Source organism: Lissotriton vulgaris, chromosome 5 (genome assembly GCF_964263255.1).
Source record: "Lissotriton vulgaris chromosome 5, aLisVul1.2, whole genome shotgun sequence".
Taxonomy (NCBI): domain Eukaryota; kingdom Metazoa; phylum Chordata; class Amphibia; order Caudata; family Salamandridae; genus Lissotriton; species Lissotriton vulgaris.
In genome coordinates this window covers 784,289,321-784,312,738 of record NC_141693.1, presented here as the reverse complement: position 1 = coordinate 784,312,738, position 23,418 = coordinate 784,289,321, and the positions used below count along the sequence as shown (strand labels likewise).

Below are 23,418 nucleotides of genomic sequence, written 5' to 3'. Positions count from 1 at the left end.
AACAGGAGGTCTTGAAGACAGCAGTGCTATCAAGCCAGACAGGCCAATGTGTAAATATACTCATCTTGGGTAGGACAGCAATTTGCATAGATTTGATTATTCCGAGGGTTGCGGGAATAAAGTTTGTGACACTACGCATAGAAATCTATTCATTTTGTAGATTTCTTTACAAATTCAATGTCCACCGCACCTACCGCAGCAGGATGTCTGATGTAGAAAGTTAAATGGCTGGATTACACTTGGAAGAGAATTTTATGACACGTGTCTTTTTCAGCAGCAGTGGCTGCTGCCAATAATGAGTAGTGGGGCAGTGCAGAGGGGGTATAACAATAAGAAACAAGCATTGGCATAGCCAATAGGTCTCGCCTTTGGGACCTTATAAGTGTTTAGTCATGCAACAGTTGATGATAGAGCACCAAGGATATTGTGCTGCACAACTAAATACTTATAAGGTCCCAAAGGTGAGACCTATTAGCTATGACAATGCTTATTTACCATATGGCCTAGTCCTAGTCAGTGAAACCTAATAAAGACAATAAAAAAATGTTTTTAAAAAAACCTGACATGTAACAAATCAGACTTTATGCAGAAAATACTGAACCTCAGTAAGGACCTATATTTCTTTTTTACATTAAGTCAATCTCATCATTTTTAGAGGATGCCAAAGAGAGAACTGTAAAGTATTATTCAAAATAGATTTATTAGTTTTCTTCACATTTTTATAAAAAGATTTTTAGACACATTTTATCAACTAAATCAGTCATTGTGTACTCAACCAAAATTTGATCTAATTTACAAACATACTTTTCATGACATAGAAAACATTACGTTAAGGATGCCCTCTAATAACAACTACACTGAACATACATACAGACATACTTACATACCAGTCATACTGTGATCTATTATAAAATGACTCATACAAAGGACTAATTTATACATGACAATAGACTAATACATTTGACAATTCTGAGGTACCAAGCATGAGAAAAGCGACGGGATTCGCCTTCGTGGGTTGGTCGAACACTCGCTCAGGCACAGGGAGCCTCTAAGTGAGCATGCCAGTTTAGCATCCTAAAACGGCCCGCCAAACCGACATGAACTTACAATGCCACCACTCCTCCTCTCTTCTGCTCTCCATTGAGGATGGCCCCACCCCGCCCTAACCTTAGCAGACTCCATAGGCTCAGCTCAAACTATTTTATTATCATTTTATTTTTTATATGCTGGCTCTGACCAGTGAGGCAATGCTCCTCTGCCATTACAGGGGTGCCGCCAATGCCTTTTAAAAAATGTATTTTCTGTGCACACATGTTTCCAATAGAGGAGCGCCTATACCTGGAGTATGGGAGTGTGCCGTTTTCTTTCCCACCTTGAAAATGCACTTAATCTAGTCCTATGTAGGAGTGACTTTTGATGGTGAGGAGGACCTCCAATGCGGTTTGTGAACACTCTCTGATGTAAGTTTTTGCGGCTGTTCATTTACTTTTGAAGTGTCAGACCCATCTACAGAAACTCCCCCTGTGCTACACACAGTCTCACAATTCCTTATATTGAAACTCCAATATACTAACATGCTATGTTAGAGGCATATGTATAGTATGCATCCTGACGCATGTATGTGCCAGTGGAATTACAATACAAACTTTGCACTTTTTTTTTACAATGCTGCACACAGCCAGACTCTGTACAGAACAGATGAAATAAATTGGCAAAGCTGATAGATCCAAAAGGGGAAACCTATTGCCTTTGCCAATGCTTGTTTTGGTAATGCAAGTTACTCTTAATGTGTGCAATACTTATTTGTAAACTGAACTATAAAGTCTACATAGGTAAGACCAAGTGAACACACATACTTCAGAAGCTTAGCACACTTGCAAAAAACAGTCCCCGATCCATAAGCACAATTCTTGCTGCATGTGTGGTCGGGAAAGATAATGCGATACAAGAAGCTAACTGATTTCACAATATAGTGAATACAGATGTTAAAGATAGTTTGGGGTTCGATCAGGTTGTTACTCCTTTCATTACACATGAAGCAAAAAACAGGGCAAAATATTTTTTTTATTAGAAAAGAAAAAACAAGCATTCTAAGGACCAGGATTATTTTCTTCAAATATTGAATTTACAAAGAAAACATATTTGTAAGCAGTAAATGTGCTATTTATGTCTTTTAGAAATTGCTCAACAATCTATTTCATCCATCTTTGCTATGGATCATAAATCGTTCTACAATATGTAATTGAATTTTTTTGTATTCTTTCCTTGTTAAACAAGCAAATTAGAGTTGCCATTCTTTGGCAGTAGTACAACGGATTTGTTATATGATCATAATGTTAAAGTCTTCAAAATCAGAAAGTGACCAGAAAAAAAGTTATTAACGTTTTTTTTTTCAAGTGGGTGCATGAATCACAGAAATATCACCCAGACAGGTTTGCCTTTTTCAGATGTTTTACATGTTAGACACTTTGAGGTGGCGTTACCGTTTGGAAGGGGTTTGGGCCCAGGTGTACAAATAGCTGGTCGAAAAATACTGCTCTCAAACTGAAACCAGAATTCTTTCAAGTAGTAAAGATTTTTAAGAATAGCCCTATGGACTAATAGGTCAGTTCTTAAAAATATGAATCGTAATGGGTCGGTAACAGACCTATTTCATGCATATTAATGAGGTAGGTCGCAAATTCAGACTCCCTACTATTGCAGGCCATTGCAAAGATGGTGGCCTTCTCGGTCCAGCAGACTGCTTATTCTGTGACTGTTATTAAATAAAGCAAACGTTTTTGTAAATGCAGCTCATTTTGCATAAAGGAAACTGGAATGGGTTTAAAAAGAAAAGTCCTGTGGACCATCACCTCATCTTAAACTTTTAATTTTTTGATTCAGAAAGGGGAACAGGTCCCTTCCATTGTGTCATTGGCTTACCACCTCCTTTGAGGTGTGAGTAAAATATTTATTTTTGCAATCATATCTTGGTCGGAAAACATTGATACATTAGATACTGATTCAGAATTTGGAGGGGACACCTACAACACACTTCTTCCAGATACCTAATTTGTATCCATTTGGAATGCCATCTTAGGAGCCAGAAAACCTATTCTAAGTCCTAAAATGTGATTAGTACAGAAGACATTTCTCAAATGCCAAATCGGCGCGTTTGTGACTGTTTATCTGACCCTTTGTGTTCAGTTTTAGAAAAACAGATGTGCATTCATAGGTGAAGTGCATATGTATCAAGTGATGACCGAAAAAGAAAAACATGGATCAAACCATTATGTGTTTTGCTGCATGACAATAATATTACAACCACTAGACAAACCTAGCCACTTCAACACAAGCTACGTCTACGTAAGTAGATGTGGACTTAAGAAGAGTAAATATATAGTTAACCTGCGATGTTGTTGTTAGATCAATATAATTGATGCACTCATTTTGTAAGTCAATATTAACAACCTCAAGAAATTGTCAAACAACCAGGCCCCTTATGCCAGCCTCTTCCTCCCTGCTGCAGCTCCTCGAGCCATATTCAAAGGCTGATCTACAGTTTGACTGGTAGACATTTGTATCTATTAAAGTAGTAGACATTTTACCACCACAGAAAATGCAGTAGAAACTCTGCTATATTTAAAGCATACTGCCAGGACAATGATGTTTTCCAGTGTTCTGAACGGGTTAGGGCCTGCCAGGGAAAAAGCTCACATTTATTGAATGACTAGCAGCCCGTCCCGACCTTGTCCGGGAGCAGTCAGGCTTCCCTGACCCCCGTCCGCCCCGACATTGTAAAGAAGCCCGGGCCCCCGCCCGGCCCGTACCCCGCCTGCCCCGACCCCTGCCTTTTCCGACATTGTCCGTGGGTCCCCTTACCTCAGCCGCCGCTCCTCCCCTACGCTCCTCAGTTTACCGCTCCGCTGCTCCTCACTCCTCACCGCCGCTGGTCACCGCTCCTCCCGCCTGTCCGTTGGTCGTCACCTCACCGCTTCTCCCGCCTGTCCGCTGCTTGTCACCTCACCGCCGCTGGTCACCGCTCCTCCGGCCTGTCCGCTGCTCCTCTCGTCACCGCTCCTACCCCGCGCCATGTCCGCCGCTCCTCGTCGCGCTCCTGGACGCCGCTCCTCCCCGCACTCCTTAAGTAAGCACGCACGTCGCGGCCGGCGCTACTTCGGAGGGACTACTTCTTTTTTTATTGTACATTTTTTAAATAACGTTTTTTTTTCATTTATATAGCCTATAACCATCTGCACACCCTGACGATTACAACGGTGTATCGGGTGTGTGGATTGGCGCTGTGATTCCCAAGTTTACCCGCCTCAAAGCCTCAAAGTTCTTCCTTTATTATAGTAGTATAGATTATCTGGTTCTGCATAATGCAGTAGTCTCAGCTCAATAAATATAACCCCTTGTAAAAATGATCAATGTTCTATATATGCCCACAATCAATTAATAAGGAATGTTACACCTGGGTAAAAATTTGAAATTAGTGCAGGTGTCAATTCGTGCCTTAGAAAAGTATCACATTAAATGTATTTGGGTGTTGTATAACTCAATGGATTTGTGCATCAACTGCAAATATGTAAAAAGCCGAAGACCACAAGTTTAAGGACTGGCGGCTCATCTCATCCTTTCATCTGTCCGAGGTTCATAAATGTCAAAATGTACTTAGGTAGTCCATCATACTAGTGTCCTATTCAACTTAGCTTGACTAACCTTTGTAGGTGATGTCATGTCTTTGTAAGCTGGTGTTAGCCAAGGCTTTTTGATTTAATTAAATTCTATATATTATACTTACTTATAGGGACTTTCAGCCAGAATTCCTCATTCATTAGCCAGCTGCTGTGGCATTCACATTCACCCTCCCACTAAAGTATACAGCATGGGGCAATGGGTCAGCCCACTCCAGCCATTGGCTTACTTTACTGCGCATGACAGCCCTCTGCTGTTTCACAAGGACCACATTGCACACAAAGTAGTTCCCTTCAGTGCCAGGGACTACTGCAGCAATGTGTGCTTCATGAGACCAAAAAATAGCTAATGTTTTCTTCTTTTTATATTGCTGTGGGCCCAGGAGCACCCACAAAAATAAAGTTTTAGAAAAAACACAACAAACCAAGCATTGGCAAAGTCAAAAGGCTGTCGGCCATCGCCAAGCTTATCGGTTTTGACACTGCTTGTTTTTCGATTGCACTTCTGATCCTTCAAAACCATTATCAGAATAAGAAATGGCAGAGAGAAGAGAACAACTAGGTTGCCCTAAAGACATTTCCATGTACTTATGGGAGCGGAAGGCAAAAACAGAAGTCTGAGAAGGAAATGAAGAACCCCAATGGCTGAAGGGATACAGCAGGAGAGGTGTGGTGAGAAAAAGAAGAGGGGAAGTGACTCTTAAACATGAGAGGTGACTTATACCGCATGTCCTTCATTCCCCTTTCTCTTGTCCTCTGTAGACTGCTCCTTCTGTCTTTCTCTTTTAAAGGACACATATAGTGCCTTGGAATACCAGAGGTATTAATCATTTCCTCAAGTGCTGGTTTCTACCTGTTACTATGGAGGAGAAGGGCCAATTTTCTACAGGAAAATAAGGCACAGCGGGGTTCTTTAAACAATGATCACAGAGGCTCACAGAATAATTCGTTGTAATCTCAACTGCTTAAGAAATTGATTTTACTGTGACAAGTTGGCTTCAAGGATTCACAGAATGCACCCGGTATGTCAGGCTTACAAGACATGTATTTAAGCCGCAAGGACCACAAAAGGTGTCATAAGTAGGGCTACAAAATAGATTACAACCTCACATGCAGCAACAATGCAAAAGAAAGCTGCGCTTATTTTAAAAGACATTGTCACAAATAGGAGCACAGGGTGTTTAACCACACATTGCAATATGAAGATATGAATAATATGCATCTTACACGTCTTCACATCGCTTTTAGCTAATGATTGAATAAGTTAATTTGTTCTGTGCATTTCTTCCCCAATCAGATTCAGTCATTAGCACACATCTTCGTGGACCAAATGTATGTACAGACAGGTCGTAAAAATTGTCACAAAATGGGCACCACATTATTGCAACGTGTCTGTAATTTTTTTTAATGTGACTTATGTGCTACCAGTTCACATTGCAAAATATACAGCCTTAGGATGTCACACAACAACATGCCTAAATAATAATTAGGTAGGTCGCTATTTGCGACCCGCTGTCATTAGCTTATAAGCTACAAATAAAGGGATGGGGGTCTCCAAGGAACAGCAGGACAATCCCTGTGTTTGCTTTCACAAATGAGAATCTTTCATTTGTTTTAAAGCAACCCATGCTGCTTAAAATGCTTTAAAAGAAAAAAGATTCAAATGTGGGAAGACAATGTGGGGGTGCAGTGAGTGGTCCCTTAAACTACTGCACCCGGACCAGCTTGCCATTTGTGAAAACCTGCTTTGTGGAGTCAGTTACATTTTCAAAAATGTCAACCAATTGACAGATCTGATTCCATAACCTAATTTGGAGGGGCAACACTCTCATGCTCCTTCTTAATTGTGCTCATGGCCTGCGGATATTAAACCTCAATACCAGATCTCTGGTTAAACATCATCTGTCTATTATGGACCTTATCATCGACGAGGAGCCAGATCTGTTTATCATCACTGAGACCTGGCTCCAGGACACAGATACAGCCATAATTAATTTGGCTTGCCCCCCTGGTTATTCACTTTTCACGTGGAACCGGCTGTCCAGAGGTGGAGGTATTGCCCTAGTTATAAAATCTATTTTTGCGTGCTCCTGGACGGGTGTGCATATTGCAGGGTGCGAAAGCGCCCTGTTCAAGATTACTTTCAGCCCCCAGTTCACGCTGTCTGGGATGGTCGTGTACCGCCCTCCAGGCAGCGATGTAGCTTTCAGAGGAGCTTTCCCTGAGGCGGTGAGTACGCTAGCTAGTGACTGCGCCAATTTCTGCATCTTAGGTGACCTCAACCTCCATTTTGACAACCAACAGACCGCGGCTATTAGTTGTTTTCTGGCGGATATGGAGGCCCTTCAGCTGACCCAACTTGTCACTCAATCTACACACGTGGCTGGTCACATTTTGGACCAGTTTTTCACTAACTTACCGGATGTCCAAGTTTTGGCTATTTCTCCAGTGGGTTGGACTGATCACTTTTTGGTGTCCATTTGGCTACCTCTCCCCGAAACCCCCATCATTCCATCTCCTAAGTGGATCCCTCGGCGGCACTGGAATAAGCTCAGGCTAGAGGACCTACACTACATCATGGCTGAAGAGCCACTTGGCCCTCTGTCCGACGCCACCTTGGGCTACGACCAATTCTGCAGCTGGATTACCAAGGCGCTCGACAGATTGGTACCCATTATCGCAAGTAAATCCAGCTCCAGGCAGTCGAGTCCTTGGTATGACAGTGCCCTCCGCGCTCTGAAGGGTTCATGTAGACGGGCAGAAAGGGAGTGGCGGAAGGCGTATGATGCTGTAAAAAAAAACGCGGACTTGGCCTCTGTCAAGCTCTACCATCGAGCTATTTGTAGAGCCCGCGCCGCGTTTTATGCGACGGAATTCCGGTACAGCCACAACCCCTCGAAGACCATCTTCAAAGCTCTAAAAAATCTGATGGCTAAGAGAGCGGTCTCGCCTGTGGACGGTTCTACCTCACATTGTGAGACCTTGGCCGCTTTCTTCTTGGAGAAAGTTAAGACCATCTATCAGTCGTTTCCCAGTACGACGCTGCCACTCACTCCTCTGAATGGCCCTCACAACTGCCCGGCATTACATTCTCTCCCTACTCTCTCCTGGGATGGGTTTGTCAAGTTGGCACAACGAGTCAAGTCCGGTTCTCCGGCGGATCCGCTCAGACCTGCCCTCTTTAGAGATCCGTCTTTTCAGGGGCGCACTGTAGTGTGTTCACTAATCAATCTTTCCTTGACTTCAGGCACTGTTCCTGCCAAGTGGAAGCAGGTGGTGGTTTCCCCGATCCTGAAAAAACCATCATTGGATCCTTTAAAACCGGAAAACCACCGCCCGATTTCATTGCTTCCCTGGCCGGCCAAAGTCATGGAGGCTCATGTCAACCTGGCTCTATCCGAGCATTTGGCCCGGGCCAATGTCCTCGATCCTACGCAGAATGGGTTCCGTGCTGGGCACAGCATGGAGACTGCCCTTCTGGCAATGGTAGAACATCTGCGGAGTGTGTTGGATGCAGGTCAAATGGCAGCGCTTATTTTATTAGACCTTAGCGCTGCCTTTGACACAGTGTCCCATCGCATCCTTCTGCACCGCCTGGAGGACATTGGCATCTGTGGCCCTGCTCTGCAGTGGTTCCGTTCCTTCCTCAGCGATCGCTCCTTCTGTGTTGCCACCCCTCCTTTTCAGTCCAAATTCCATCAGTTGGACCTGGGGGTCCCTCAGGGCTCCTCGCTGAGTCCCACGCTCTCCAATCTGTACGTGCGGCCGCTGGCTGATGTCGCCAGGCTGTGGGGCCTAACCATGGTCTCATATGCCGACGACACGCAGCTAGCGGTCACGATCAGCGGGGATGCCGAACGGGATGCCCCCAGGCTCCGAGATGGGCTGAGAGAGGTGGCCAGCGGGATGAATAACAACTGTCTCCAGCTGAACGCAAAAAAAACTGAGGTGATGATTGTGGGAAGGGGAACGGATCGCTGGGGGGACACTTGGTGGCCTCTGGAGCTCGGGCCGGCCCCTACACCGGTGATGGAACTTAGAAACCTGGGAGTATGGATTGACCACACCCTTTGCTTTACTACCCACACTAAGAGAGTGGTGGCATGCTGTTTTGGTGTTCTGCGGGGACTGAGGCCGGTGCTCAAATTTTTTGACGCTCCAACGAGACAGTTGGTCATCCAAGCGACGATCATCTCCCGGCTGGACTATGCCAGCTCGCTCCTGCTGGGAGTTAACCAATCTGAGATCGTTCGCCTGCAGCGCGTTCAGAACGCAGCTGCGAGAGCAGTGGTGGGTCTGCCGAGGTCCTGTCCCACGTCAAATACTCTGAGGTCCCTACACTGGCTACCAATGAAAAACCGATTCCACTTTAAGGTCCTTAGCCTTGCCTTTAAAATTTTAAAAGGATCGGCACCTGAGATCCTCAATAATCTCTTATCCGCCTATGTCCCGACTCGCTCTCTCAGATCTCTTGGGCAATCCCTTGCGGTTATCCCGCGTTTCAGGCTTAGCCGGATGGGCGGTCGTTCTTTCCGTGTGAGAGCTGCGGCTCTCTGGAACTCTCTTCCTTTGGAAATCCGCCTGTTAGAGGATCTATTAGCATTCCGTAGGGCCGTGAAAACTTACCTGTTTTAATCTTTTATGTTGACCCCCACTTCTTTTGTTTTCTTGCGTTGTGTTATGTCCACCTTTTCCATGCGCCAGGACGCTCCTTAGCTGGAGCATCTGTGCGCAAAATAAATGTTGATAACATAACATAACATAACATAACATTTGAAACAAGCGTGTGTTGCAGCAGAAAAGTCCCCTCCATGGAGATGGGCATGCAACCCTGTCTTGAGTGTCACTTATGCATGGATATCTTGATCCCAGGTACTGATATATGGTCATGGGGGAACACAAATCATGCATGGGTGCCATGACCTTAGCCGGTATCACAGTATTGCAATCTGCTTATATCAGGAGGGGCGCACCAAGCCCTACCCTTGTGTAGGTAGAGGGCTACTGCCCTTACCTGGAGTTAAGTGACACAAGCATGTTGATGGCCGCATTCCCGCTTTTGTTCAGTACAAACTGTATTAGGAACTGGCCTTACAACCATTGTCAGTGGAGTTGGGCCTACTGTCCAACTCATGTAAAGTTAATTAGCTGAGTACAAAACTCCCCCTTGGCCTGAATGAACAGTAACAGAAAGTGGGTGATACTTGTATGCATGTGCTGGGTTGCATGTGTGTGTCTGTGGATCATTCATAACATGGAGGCTGGTGGGTTCCATTTGGGAGCCCAGTTCCTTAAGAGGCTAGAGAGGTGGGATTTGCATACCCCAGACAGGAAATTTGTATTGCTGACAATCCTGAGAGCTGTGGTGGGATACACACACACACACGCAGACATACACATACTGTAGAGATATGAGCAAAGCATCCTCTATGCACATCAAAGGTCTGTTTGATTCCAGGAAGAGTTACTAGTCATTGGGGCCTGTGGTCATTATCAGGAAGATGGGACTGATAAGGTTGGTACTACCAGGGAATCTTGATATGGCGGAAGGCTTAGTCCTCTGAACCTTTTTGGGACATATTTCAGTGGTGGTTGATAGCCAGATGTGATCCCCTATTACTCCCTTAGCGTTAAATACTCCTTTATTTAAAAGCTCATATTTGAATGGATGATCCCCCTTTTGCTGCTACTGTTCATATTTTAAGTTGTGAGCCTGTGTAACATCCACCGCCCCTGAAAATCCTTAGACTACTTGACCTATGCTAATTGAGATTCAAGTGCTTCATGGGGTAGTTCTTGCCCAGTTACCCAGAGCTCATTGCTGGTTGGGGCCTAAGACATCAGGAGTAAAAGGCCTCAACCGCCATGGTTGGGCCTTATAGCTTTCCCCTGACGCTCTGAAAGTGGTGTCACAATTGGTGGTAATCGGTGGGATGCCTATTGTTGAGGAGTCCAATTTGCAAATGCTGAAGAAGTCATTTCCAGTTTAAGTTAGTGGTAAAATAAGTCTAGTTTTGTCACACAAACGTTGTGTGCGTAAGTAATGAAGAACACAGGGCTGGTAGTAGACTACATCACTGGGTCCATAGATTAGATGAAATATCTATACAGTGGCAGAGTGTGGAGGGCTCCCAGGAGCAAGGGCAGAGAGGTTGTTGCTTATTTCATTAGGCGGTAGAGAAAATGTGACTTCCCCTTGAAAACCAGATGTCAGACTGTAGGAAGGTGGACACCTGACTATGGTTACCCCAGAATGTTTGCCTTGTGTTTAGCTGGTTTTCGACTTAGTTGGCCTGGCTCCCTGCTAATCAGGGCCCCTGGCTATCTGCTCTCTCCTTAAAATGGACTCCATGCAGCCTAGGTGCATAACCAAATTGGTACTGGACACCTTGTCAGCCCCTATATAGTGCACTATAGGTGCCAAGGGCATATGTGCATCCAAGGCCTACCAGGGGATGCAGCACAGCTTTTGCCACCCCTGGCTGGTTCTTAAATTGACACAACTGGCTTATCACTCAGCTGGGGCTAGTTGGTGTAATCACCTCTTGCTTAGATATAGTATACCTATATCTAAACCTATATCTGGACACATATAAACCTATAAGTCACTCCTATGGCAGGCCTTATCAATCCTGGAGGCAGAGTGCGTGGTTTAACGTGAGATGGTGCTCGAGCATGAGCTGAGCCTGTCTGCAGCTGTCGGGAACAACTCCCTAAGCTGTTCCGGGATAATGCCATACCATATACTCTTAACTGCACTATAATCCATCGCAGTTATGTGCTAACTTTGGTTTGGCTTTATCAAAACATGTTGTGTAAGGTGTCATACGATTTGGAATACTATCCCCTTGACATTCCTGTCAACGGGGATAGCATTCCACCCTTCTAGAGGGAGAAGACATGTTACTTTGCTAAAACGCCGTTGATTTCTGAAAGAGCCTCAGCATCACAAAATGGATGCTGCTGCCACCGACACGAGTCTGACCTCCTGCTGCTGACCCAAACTTGGCAGAGGAGGCCTGAACAAAGGGTTTCCTGTCGCAGGGAGGTGCTACACCTCCCAGACAGAAGATGGTGTATTGGGGCAGGGTGGGTTGAACGAAACCAGACAGTGCCTGGGGAGCACAAGGCTTCCCCTTGCATAATCCGGTCAAACCGGTTCTGGGGCACACCAGCCCCAGTCCCAGCGCGACCCTGGACAAAGGGAAAGGGGTGTAACCACCCCCTTCCTGGGTCCCACCCATAGGAGGGACCTAGCAGGTAATCCAGCCCTCTAGATTGGTATAAGAATGGGAGCAGTGCCAACGCACTCAGATTATCCTGACTGAAACTTATGAAATAAAACTCTGGACCCTTTGACATCCTACTCGATGTAGAAGACTGAAGAATCTCCCTTGTGGTCAAGGAGTGACCACCCTGTGCAAACAGGCACCATCCAGCACCTCGACGTTTGCTTTGTTGCAGTTCCCGCCAGAACTCGAGCAACAGAGTTCAACAAGACCCAGCGTGCCTGCCTTCTAACAGCCCGATCACCAGTCCCTGCAGAGATGAGACCCGGGGAGGCAACCTGAAGCGTGGGGCCCGCCATCTTGGAAAGACCACGAGGCGCTGATCGCGCAGCATCCGAGGCCCCTTCAAAGCTGTTCATTGGGGTTTGAGAAGCCTTAGCCCTGAGCCTCTCTTGCACCGAAGCTCACCCCTCTACACTCACAGAGTGCTGCGTGGGGCCCTTCTGCATCTTTTGGCTCAACGCGTTGGCCCGGTCACTTGCCCGTTGGCTTGTGGCCCCTGTGCCAACGAACTTTGAAAACTGACTTGTGAGTCTGGTTGCTCCACACTTGCACTCGCTCCCCTGAAAAGGAGCTCCCGCTCTGACCCTCCTGGTCCGAGTATTAAGCCATCTTCGAATCCTGCGTGGGTTGTGCTTGCCAAGGGTTGTTTGCGCCAATCCGGAAGCCGACACCGCCGACAGCGAGAACCTACGTGGGACAGCTTGTGATCTACTCTTGGACATCCTCGGTGCCCCAGAGTCCACGTGGCAGCGGAGACAAGCTTCACAACAGGGACCTGAAAGCGCCCGACATTGCCAGGTTCCTCCCTGGTCACTGCTGAGTGACCCAGACTCTGTCCCCTCTGCTTTCAGATCATCTTTATCTTCGATCCACCCTTGGATCACACCGGACACTTCTCTTCATGATGCCTGCATCATCTTCATCTCCAGGCACCATCAACCTGCGTGACAAAACCCGACACTACTTCGCACTTGTGCACCCGCTTCCTGTGGGTGAGGTAACTCAGCAACGCCGGTGTTCCTACACTGGTACACACCTTTAGTGTATGTGTCTAAAGTTTCGTCCCTCTAGGTTAAGCGGTAGTCTCCTTTAACTGTAACTTTATAGCTTTTACGCACCATTGACTTTGCATTGGTACATGTGTGTGCTTTAAGCGCTGCACCCGAATCCCGCGGGCTTTTCCCGACTTCAGCATTGCTAGTCCTGACTGCTCCCAGCAATTCCCTAGGCCCTAGGCCTAACCACTGTTCGATTGGTATCTCTTATACCACTTTTTTAATATATGGTTTGCGTGGCCCCTGGGCCTCATCCATAATTGTGCAACTTTTATATGTTTAACTGTGCTTTTGTTTAAACGCTTGTGCCTCTGCACTCATAAAGAGTACAGAGGATTATTCTAGTAATAAATACATATATTTTTATAATATATAACTTGTGTGGTGTCCTTTCATTTGATATTCCAGGATTGTGATTGGTAAAACAGCTCGCTTAACACGACCTCTTGAGTTAAGCCTTTAAGGCTGCTTAGTCCATGCTACCCTTAGGGTAGCTTGTCTATAAGGTTGACTTACAACCATCACCATAAGGGATTGTTTGGACTGATACAAGGTGCCCCCAGAATTGGAGACATCATATATCAGGCCAACTTCTCACACAGACACTCTCTGACTCACGCAAACTAAATCAACACAATACATAAACTACTAATTGAGATCGGGTAAAACCAACCCCCACGAACTGATGTACCACCAAAATCAAGATGTAGCATCAAAGGATTATTTAATTTCTTCAAAAAGACACACTGTATCACAACACACTCTTGGTGATCAAAGGCATATAAAAAAGATATAAAATTCATTTATAGCATAGGAGAGGATTGCCCTTGAGGAGAAGCTTAGGAGGACAGCAGGTCCAGAGCCGACTGGGTGCAGCAACTCCAATTCCAGGTTGGGTGCACTAGTGGCAAGATTCCAAGAGAGCTTTTTATGTGTATATGGAAATCCAGGATAACTTGGAAAAGTTTATGAACTGTGAAAGTTGCTTGCAAGGTGCAGACATTGAATGAAGTGTTTCAGGCGTCTACCTTAATGGGGTGTTTGCCTTTGGCAGGGACAGCCGTCACTCAAAGGATGCCTCTGGCAGACCAAATGGTCTACAACTGAATGAAGTAAGCTCTGATCAAACAGTTTGGGCATAAGCCTGATCCGTACCTTCATAGATCCGGGGACTGCAAGAGATCAGAGGTGTTCCTTTTGAAACATAGATTCAAATAGGAATGAGTGAGTCAGAGGGATGGAGGTCAAGGTTTTTTTTTTCCTTAACCAGTTGATGGTGACAGTGCTTCTTCCCACTTTGGCAATACCTGTCAGATCTGACTGAGAGGAATCCATACAAACTTGCAGTATTGACTGACAAGTTGTTACCCAAAGGGTCCACAAGGGGCTAGTTCAACATGGTTCTAAGCCAAAGGGAGAGTGTAACACCACAGCCTGGTGTCAAAACTGAGGGTAATAGCCAGGGTACTCCCCACAGGTCCCAGGGACTGTCCTGGAGAGGTGGGAAGGGTAATGGTGTCCAGTTAGGCGCACCATGGGAAGAACAAGCAGGCTTGTCCAGGCCCAGGGTAGTGACTTGTTACAAGTGCCACAAGGTTGGCCACTACAGAGAGACTGTCAGGTGATAGACTCTGTACCAGCTGCACCAGTGACAGGTAGTGTACTTCAGCAGAATGAAGGGACCTGAGGGGCCCCTGTTCCGCTCAACCTAGGGGCTCTGAACATCTAGAAGAGAGATGCAGATAGTCTGAAGCACATTCCACCTAACACAATGGGGTTCGGGCAGCAAGTCAGTATTAATGTGATAAACGTACCTGACCTCAAGGATTTTGGATCTTTCAGGACTATGGTTGAGAGGAACTATCTCAAGGATACAGGTTTAGTAGCCAGTGGTCAAGACATGGAGTACACGTTTGCCCGAACTGACATGGAAATTAATTGCAAGGTGTCCATGGTAAATGTTGGGGTTGAGAGAGAAGCAATGTGCTGGTTGTCTCATAGGCACCTTTTTGATTACCCCTGGTTTAGTTCCAGGACCGAAAGCTTGGCCAGCGTCAGCTGTGTTAATGAGAGTACAGGCTGGGCAGCAATCTCAAGTCAGAGACTGGGACCAATCATGATTGACCAGCCTGCGGGAAGACACTGGCTGCAGACGTCATTGCTTCTGTTCCTGAAGGAGAGGAGGATGAGCTACCAGGCGTTTTGGTGTGCTGCCAAGCTGGGGGCTGATTTCGTTGGTGGTTTTAAAGTATGCTTTATAACCATTCATTTTGCTTTGGTTATTCCAAAGCAAACACAGGTCCCCATCAACGAAATTAGCCCCCACCGCACTGAATTTAGCCCCCAGCTTGGCAGCACACCAAAACGCCTGGTAGCCAGTCCGGCCCTGAGGATGAGGCTCCCGAAGCGGACCTGGTGCTGGGGTCTGGGTTATTTCCGGGGCTGCAGGATTTGTTAGTTGCTGGGGAGCCTACCAGGGGTGATTTCTGAAAGGCCCAATAGTAGTGCCTTATGCTTTTGGAATTTTGGATGGAATGCCCAGGAACAGGTCAGCAAATGTGTGATTGGAAAACACTATGTTGGCTGGGATGGTGACTTCCTTTACAGTCAACCAGTGAATCCTGAGCCAGATATTAGTAAGTGGCTAGTGGTTCAATTAGTGCAAAAGTACCTTACTGTTTTCACTGGCCCATGAGATGCCCTTGGGAGGACACTTGGGCATTAGAACAAGCCCAGGACAGGTTGGACACTTGGTTCCACTGGCCAGAGATGCACAGAAACACAGAGAGGTTCTGTAGAACCTGTCCCACTTGCAAAGTGAGTAGTAAGTCAGGAAGTAGGACAGAGGCACTGTCAGAGCATCTACCAGTTATAGGGGTTCTGTTTGAGTGGGTGGGAATAGACAAAGTGGTTCCATTTGACCCCTAGCACAGACAGGCAAAAAGTGCATATTGGTTGGGGTGGATCACGCTACCCGATGCACTGAGATGGTACCTCTGAGGAGCATGACTGCAGGAGTGATAGCGAGAGTGCTGCTTCTCATAGGTGTACCACCCACAAACAAATGGTTTGGTGGAGGAGTTCAACAAGACAGTGAAGAGCAGGATGGGAACTCTACAGAGAACCTAAGGAGAAAATGGGATCTTCTCCTGCCATTTTCTTGTTCACTTACCGTGAGAATCTGCACAAAGGGGGTAGAGTTTAGTCCCTCTGAACTTCTGTATGTGCACCCTTGTGGGGTCCACTCATTCTGGTCAGAGAAGGGTGGAAATGAACTTCAGAGCCTTCTCAGAAGGATGTGGTGAACTATGCAATTGGCCTCAGGAGATTGATGGTGCTCTACATGAGTCAGGTGAAAGAAAACCTTTAGGCGAGCCAAGCATTCATGAAGGGCTTCTATGATCTGAACGCTACTCTGTCTGAGCACCAAGATGGCTAAGTGGCTGAAGCCTGTCTGACTCTGGGCAACAAATGCTGTGGCTCACATAAGGTAGTTGATAAGATTTCTGACATTAACTACTTGGAGGGCAGAGGTGTCACAAGAGAACCCAAAAGGGTTTTCCATGTGAATAAGCTGAACTCATACCTCTGGCAGGATTACACAGTGAATGTCATGGCTACAGCAGAGGAGGTTGATGAAGACAATGGAATATTTAAAGGCTATAAAGGGAGAGAATCCCAACTTGTTGAGATGGTCCACATCACTGCAAGGATTAGCTTTTGTGGTGGAGCACACTGCTGGATTAAACCATAGAAATGCAGAGGACAGTCCTGTAGGTTTTGCCAATCTGACTACTGTATCTCTCAGGTTAGGAGTTGGTCTTGGGTAGTCTGATCTGGAAGGAACGTCTGTTGGGATAGAAACGTCCTCTGTGAAGTGCGGGCCCTCACCCATGGGAGAGCTGTAGTCGGTGACTTGTGCCAGTTGAGGGCCACAGTTACAACAAGACCATCGCCCTTGAAAGAGACACAGTTGGCGATGACATCAATGAAATAGGCTGTTGTCAGGGTCGAAATGCCAGCGTTATACGTTAACTCAGCCACATCAAGTCTCATGGTTTAGAATGATGAGCATTTTGGCCTTCTACCTGAGACATTGGTTGATTCTGTTCTGACCTTTTTCTGCCCCAACCAACATTCCCTTATTGTAAATTCAGTGTGTCCGTTTGTAAATATTTCTATCTACACTTGTATATAATGTATTCACGCCACCACAGTCACTGAGCACCTGTTTCTCTGCATTGTATCTACTGTTTATTCAGATAGCCTCAGAAACTATAATAAATAGTCTGATTATTGCTGACATGTTCGAAATTATTGTCATTTGAATTTTGTATCTTTATTTGGGTTGTGTTCTCTTGGTATCTAAATTGAATGATACTAACTGAATTACTATTGTTCTTGTGAAGAAATAATTTTTTGTACCCCACGGAACCATTGTAGTTTTGTCGCTACATACCCAGGTTCTGAGGAACACATGGTTTCCCCATTGTTGCTGTATAAGCTTCAAGAAGATGTTCAATAATGATGTGGGCTATCCTAGGACTAAGGAGACCAACACATTGTTCAGGTAGGACTGTTCTGGGCCATCAGCCCTAGTGGCCCAGAACAGTCCTACCTGATCAATTGGCAACAACGATCCATAGAGGACCAGGGAGCTCCCTTGGGAGTTCTGGTTAGTCTTCTCAGAAGGTTTGTGACCTCTTGCAGTCTTTCCTCAACAATGTGTTGGTCTCCATGCTAGTTTTCACACACCCCTTAGTGCTGAGGCTCTTGTGAACTTTTATGGCAAAGCGTAGACTTTGGGGGGTGTGAAACTAGCATGGACCACATCTGGGCATCGTCTCCATTGTTCAGATGGGGAATAACCACCTCTACTAGAAGGGACAGAGGGAGTCGAAGACCCTGCCCCGGATGGCGCTAGCTTGTTGGCTTTAAGAGCACTGTGTGGAATATTTAGTGTGTCGTACATGCTTTGTCTGTTTACATTAAATACTCAATTTTTCATAAAAGCTATTATTTGAATGGACAGCATTCTTATTGGTTCTACTATTTGCATGGTGAGCTAAGAGCCTGTATATTCCTAGCACCTATCTCCCCCAAAAGAGCCTTTAACTGCTCGACCCACTTTACCACTAAGAGCTGAGTGCTGGATGGCATAGTACATGGCCCAGTTACCCAGGACCCATAGCAGATCGACCCCCTGGAAATCAGTTGTAAAAGGACTCAACTCCTCCTTCTTTCCCTGTGGCCCTGTGAATGGGGTACTGACAGCGAGTAAATCATTTTGCGATTCAGACGGGCCTTTCCAAAATCCCAAAATGGGTAATACATTTGGAAATATCATTATATGGTGGCAAACCCGGTAATTTTGCAAATTGCAGTGTTTGCAACCACAAAATGGTTTGGTACAGCTAAACTGCTATCCCCACCTACTATATTAATACAAACATATGCCATACCTATTTACCATCATCGTTGCTATATACATTTCAGAATGTGTTTCTCGCTGCTTATAAGTTAAAGTATAAATACATTAATCTGTTATATGGATAGATAAGGCTAATGGTTTATCGCAAGGTTGAAAATGTTAGCAACTGTTTTTGTCAAAACTTCGAATGACTCTAAACCTTTCTGTGTTTGCTTAGCTGTCTGTTGGTATATTTGGGTCTTGCTTTTCCCTAAGTCGCAGAGGGGAAACTCAATAGCCAGTGTTAACCAGTTGCATCACTAACTTGCCCAACTGTTTCAAGTCTTACCCTGTACTAATTCCAAAAACGAGTAGTCTCCCTACAACCTTTATACATCAGCACAAATGTGGCTCCCTATAAGACTCCTTAACCCCAGCCAAAAATCACAATTGTGTTAGCTCTAACATTACCCCTTCTTGGTGCCACCATAGGAGGCCTCCTGCATAGCCTTGGTCAACCTTAACCCGGATATCACCTACCTCTGAATGGTCATAGATGCAAGAACACTTTTTAAATAAATGCAAAGCTAATTTTGACTGTGCCAATTTTCCTTTACATTTCTACATATTGCAGTGAACTGCAGAGCACTTTTGTATGTCTTTATGAATCAGAAAGTTACCTTTAAAAGAAATTGTAATGTAAATAATGCTACTCAGTGCTTAATTTGAAAAAAATAATTATAGAAATAATTGCTGGGCCCAGTGTTTTTCATAGGAGCCCACAAATGCTAAGGGTATTAAATACCAAAGTTATCTGGTCTTGGTTCCAGCTCATGCCTCTTTCTTCCACTTCCCCACGCTTCATTTCTCTCTCTTGCAGGCTCTTTTTCATCCCTGCTTTCTCCCTTTGTCACTGTTTTCCTATCTTTCTCTTCCTCCGTTCGAGCTTTTCTGCTTTTCTCTCTCTTGCTGTGGGTCAAAGTGTGATGATAACAAATACGTCCAAGGCTTGTTGCCTGTCTTTCAAACACATACTGACGGACTGACGGACATGTCGCCACACAAGCACACAAACATGGTGTCAAACAACTGCTGCTGCCGATAGAGTGAAATCAGCGAGAGCAAGTCCCATATTTAGCGCATACAACATTCCTCCGGTATTCTAGCTACTCTCTAAGTCTTCATCTGCTTATGAGCTTTGTGGTATTTCTCTCCTAGTGAGTGCCAGCTTTTTATTAGGAGTGCCACCGAGTCCTGCCGCCCTAATCTGATTAGGCCGAGAAAAGCCCCGCCGTCCGATTTTCACAGGCGGTCAGTTTCAATCAGTAACAGTTACGATTTGGCACAACCACGGCGCTCTGATTAGCTGAGACTGCAAGGGCTGTCACTTTGGGAAAAAGCCGGTCGTACAATGAAGTGAACAAAGTCAGGAAATGCACGGGTCACAGCAAATAGCTGCATAACTTCAGAAGGAACCATAAGCTTTGAACAAAATAGTGATATTGTGCTTTATTTATATAGTTCTTCATGGCAGGCCTCTGTTATTTTAAGCACTGCAAATAACTGGTGTAGCTATTATCAAATTTAACGGAATTCAATGTGCTGACTTCAGAAGGATGGAGAGCTAAATTGGCCATGCTGGGAGCTGTGATTTGCAAATCATAGCAGATGTAAATGGCGAGCATTAACTCCCTGAATCTTGAAGGTTCAGTACATGTCTCGGGTCAGGAAAAAAAATGGTGTACCAAACTGAGAGCCCAGAGAGAACGGAAAGAAATATTAGTTTTCCCACTTTAAACTCAAATAAACTTTCCTGCACTGCCATTGGTGACCCAAATAGTCTATGCTGTATTATTGTTATCAGAAGGGGACCCAAGTATGATGTCTCATGTTACCATTATCTGATTGGATCCTAAGAAGAATATCTTTTATTAACATTGGTTACCTACTTAGATGTTTCTGTTTCCCCGTTGTCTGATGGGTTCTAAATAAACTTTCATGCATTATCTTGATCTGATAGGTACATCAGTAAACCTTCTTGTATTGCAGTTGTTGCCAACATTCACGTTTTCCCTTGGGATGCCCACGTAGATGTTCTTGTATAGCCATACATTTCTTATGATGCCCTTATCTGACAGCAATCCAAGTATAAGTTCTTGTACTGCCATTATTTGAAAGGACTCACTTTCCAGTGTTGCCATACTATCTAATAGAGATCCAGGTATAATGTCTTGTATTGATTTTATCTTATTAGAAACCGTATAGATCGTCTTGTATACATTATCTGATGAGGAACCAAACATAGTTTCTTTTATTGACATTATCAGATGAGGAACCAGATAGATTGTCTTGCATTGACATTATCTGATGGAGAACCAGATAGATTTTCTTTCATTGACATTGTCTGATGGAGAACCAGATAGATTTTCTTGATTGAGATTGTCTGATGGGGAACCAGATAGATTTTCATGAATTGACATTGTCTGATGGGAACCAGATAGATTTTCTTGTATTAACATTGTCTGATGGGGAACCAAATAGATTTTCTTGACTGACATTGTCTGATGCGGTACCAGATCGATTTTCTTGCATTGACATTGTCTGATGGGGAACCAGATACATTTTCTTGATTGACATTGTCTGATGGGGAACCAGCTCGATTTTCTTGCCATGACATTGTCTGATAGGGAACCGGATCGATTTTCCCGCCTTGACATTGTCTGATGGGGAACCAGATAGATTTTCTTGATTGACATTATCTGATGAGGAACCAGATAGATTTTCTTGCCTTGACATTGTCTGATGGGAACCAGATAGATTTTCTTGATTGACATTGTCTGATGAGGAACCAGATAGATTTTCTTGATTGACATTGTCTGATGGGGAACCAGATACATTTTCATGCATTGACATTGTCTGATGGGAACCAGATAGATTTTCTTGTATTAACATTGTCTGATGTGGAACCAAATAGATTTTCTTGACTGACATTGTCTGATGCGGGACCAGATCGATTTTCTTGCATTGACATTGTCTGATGGGGAACCAGATACATTTTCTTGATTGACACGGTCTGATGGGAAACCAGATCGATTTTCTTGCCATGACATTGTCTGATGGGGAACCGGATCGATTTTATTGCCTTGACATTGTCTGATGGGGAACCAGATAGATTTTCTTGATTGACATTATCTGATGAGGAACCAGATAGATTTTCTTGCATTGACATTTTCTGATGGGGAACCGGATCGATTTTCTTGCCTTGACATTGTCTGATGGGGAACCAGATACATTTTCTAGATTGACATTGTCTGAAGGGGAACCAGATAGATTTTCATGCATTGACGTTGTCTGATGGGAACCAGATAGATTTCCTTGTATTAACATTGTCTGATGGAAAACCAAATAGATTTTTTTGATTGAAATTGTCTGACTGGGAACCAGATAGATTTTCTTGATTGACATTGTCTGATGCGGAACCAGATAGATTTTCTTGCATTGACATGGCCAGATGGGAAACCAGATACATTTTCTTGATTGACATTGTCTGATGGGGAACCGGATCGATTTTCTTGCATTGACATTGTCTGATGGGGAACCGGATCGATTTTCTTCGTTGACATTGTCTGATGGGGAACCAGATCCATTTTCTTGCATTGACATTGTCAGATGGGGAACCAGAAAGATGTTCTTGATAGACATTGTCTGGTGGGGAACCAGATAGATTTTCTTGATTGACATTGTCTGATGGGGAACTAGATAGAGTTTCTTGTTATCTGATGGGGTCCAGGCAGACTTTCTCATATTGCCACCCGTAACCTGATTAGCCTTTCTTGCATCACCATTACCTGATGGGAACTTAAAGAGACTTACATTGCCTTTGACGACTTAGGCAGAGTTTCTTTTACTGGTATTATCCAGATGAAGCAGAACAGCGTTGAGACCATCACTATGTCAGATCCAGCATTTGTACAAATTCTCCATTAAAAAAATTAATGAGGGCACATAACATTTTTGAATCAGCATTTGCAATTAACTATGCACGTGTGCGAATAAACAAGTGTTGCAACGGGCAATCATGCAATACAAAATTGTACAGTGTAGCTCTGTGAACTCTACATGCTTCTGGTCTTTAGGAGGGATGGCAGAAATGTCAGAAAAGATAACATGTTGTTTTTGGTAGGTGAAGTGATTTGTCTTCGGGCTGTTAGTCATCGACAGTGCAGTCCATAGCTGTGGTCCTGGGACTCCAAAACTTGTATGTACTTTTGAGGTACAGGCTGTGTATGTAGGAATGTAAATCAGACTTTATTTGAGTGAGTGCAGGTGGAGTTTTGAAAAATGTAGAGGCTCTAATGTGGCAGTAATTAACGATTCCAATAATTTTGTGGATTACTAGGCCATCCATTCCGAATATGGCCGACCCATTACACCATTGACCTCTACAGGAGGCCGGCCGGCCCAACCCATCTGCCTGAAACTACCAAGCACAAACATGAAGCAAATAGCCAGACAGGGAGGGAGGTATGGGAACACATGTGGTGAGGAAGACTATACTTGGAGTAATGAAGATTACCGGTAAGTAACTGGGGCATTACCTCCTCGTTAGTCTTCCTCACCACATGACTAACAAAGTGAGCAAATACCAAAGCCAAGCAACTTCATGGAAACTCACAAGAAACCAACAGACCAGAATGGAATGCCAACGAAAGAGTGCAAACCCAACGAGACCAGATGAGTGGAAGGACCACCCAAGAGAGGCAACCACAAGTAGGAAGATCCAGCCCGGGACAACAACACCGGGAATGCCGAAAAAACCCGGACCCCAGAGGTACGAAGTGCCACCAGAAAATCCGCCCCAAGCAAAGCCGAAGGAGGACAGAGAAGGCACGGAACCATTCTGCACAGAGACAAAAGCAGCAGCAAACAGGGCACAGAACAGAAAGCAGTAAGCCGGACCCAATACACCAAGACTGACCAATGGA

General features: G+C 44.8%; 1 protein-coding gene across 2 annotated transcripts in view; it reads left to right on the top strand.

Annotated features, from left to right (window-relative positions):
• ADAMTS14 (ADAM metallopeptidase with thrombospondin type 1 motif 14) overlaps positions 1–23,418 on the top strand; it is a 508,740-nt gene that overhangs the window by 124,977 nt on the left and 360,345 nt on the right. The gene's annotated exons all lie outside the window — the stretch shown is intronic.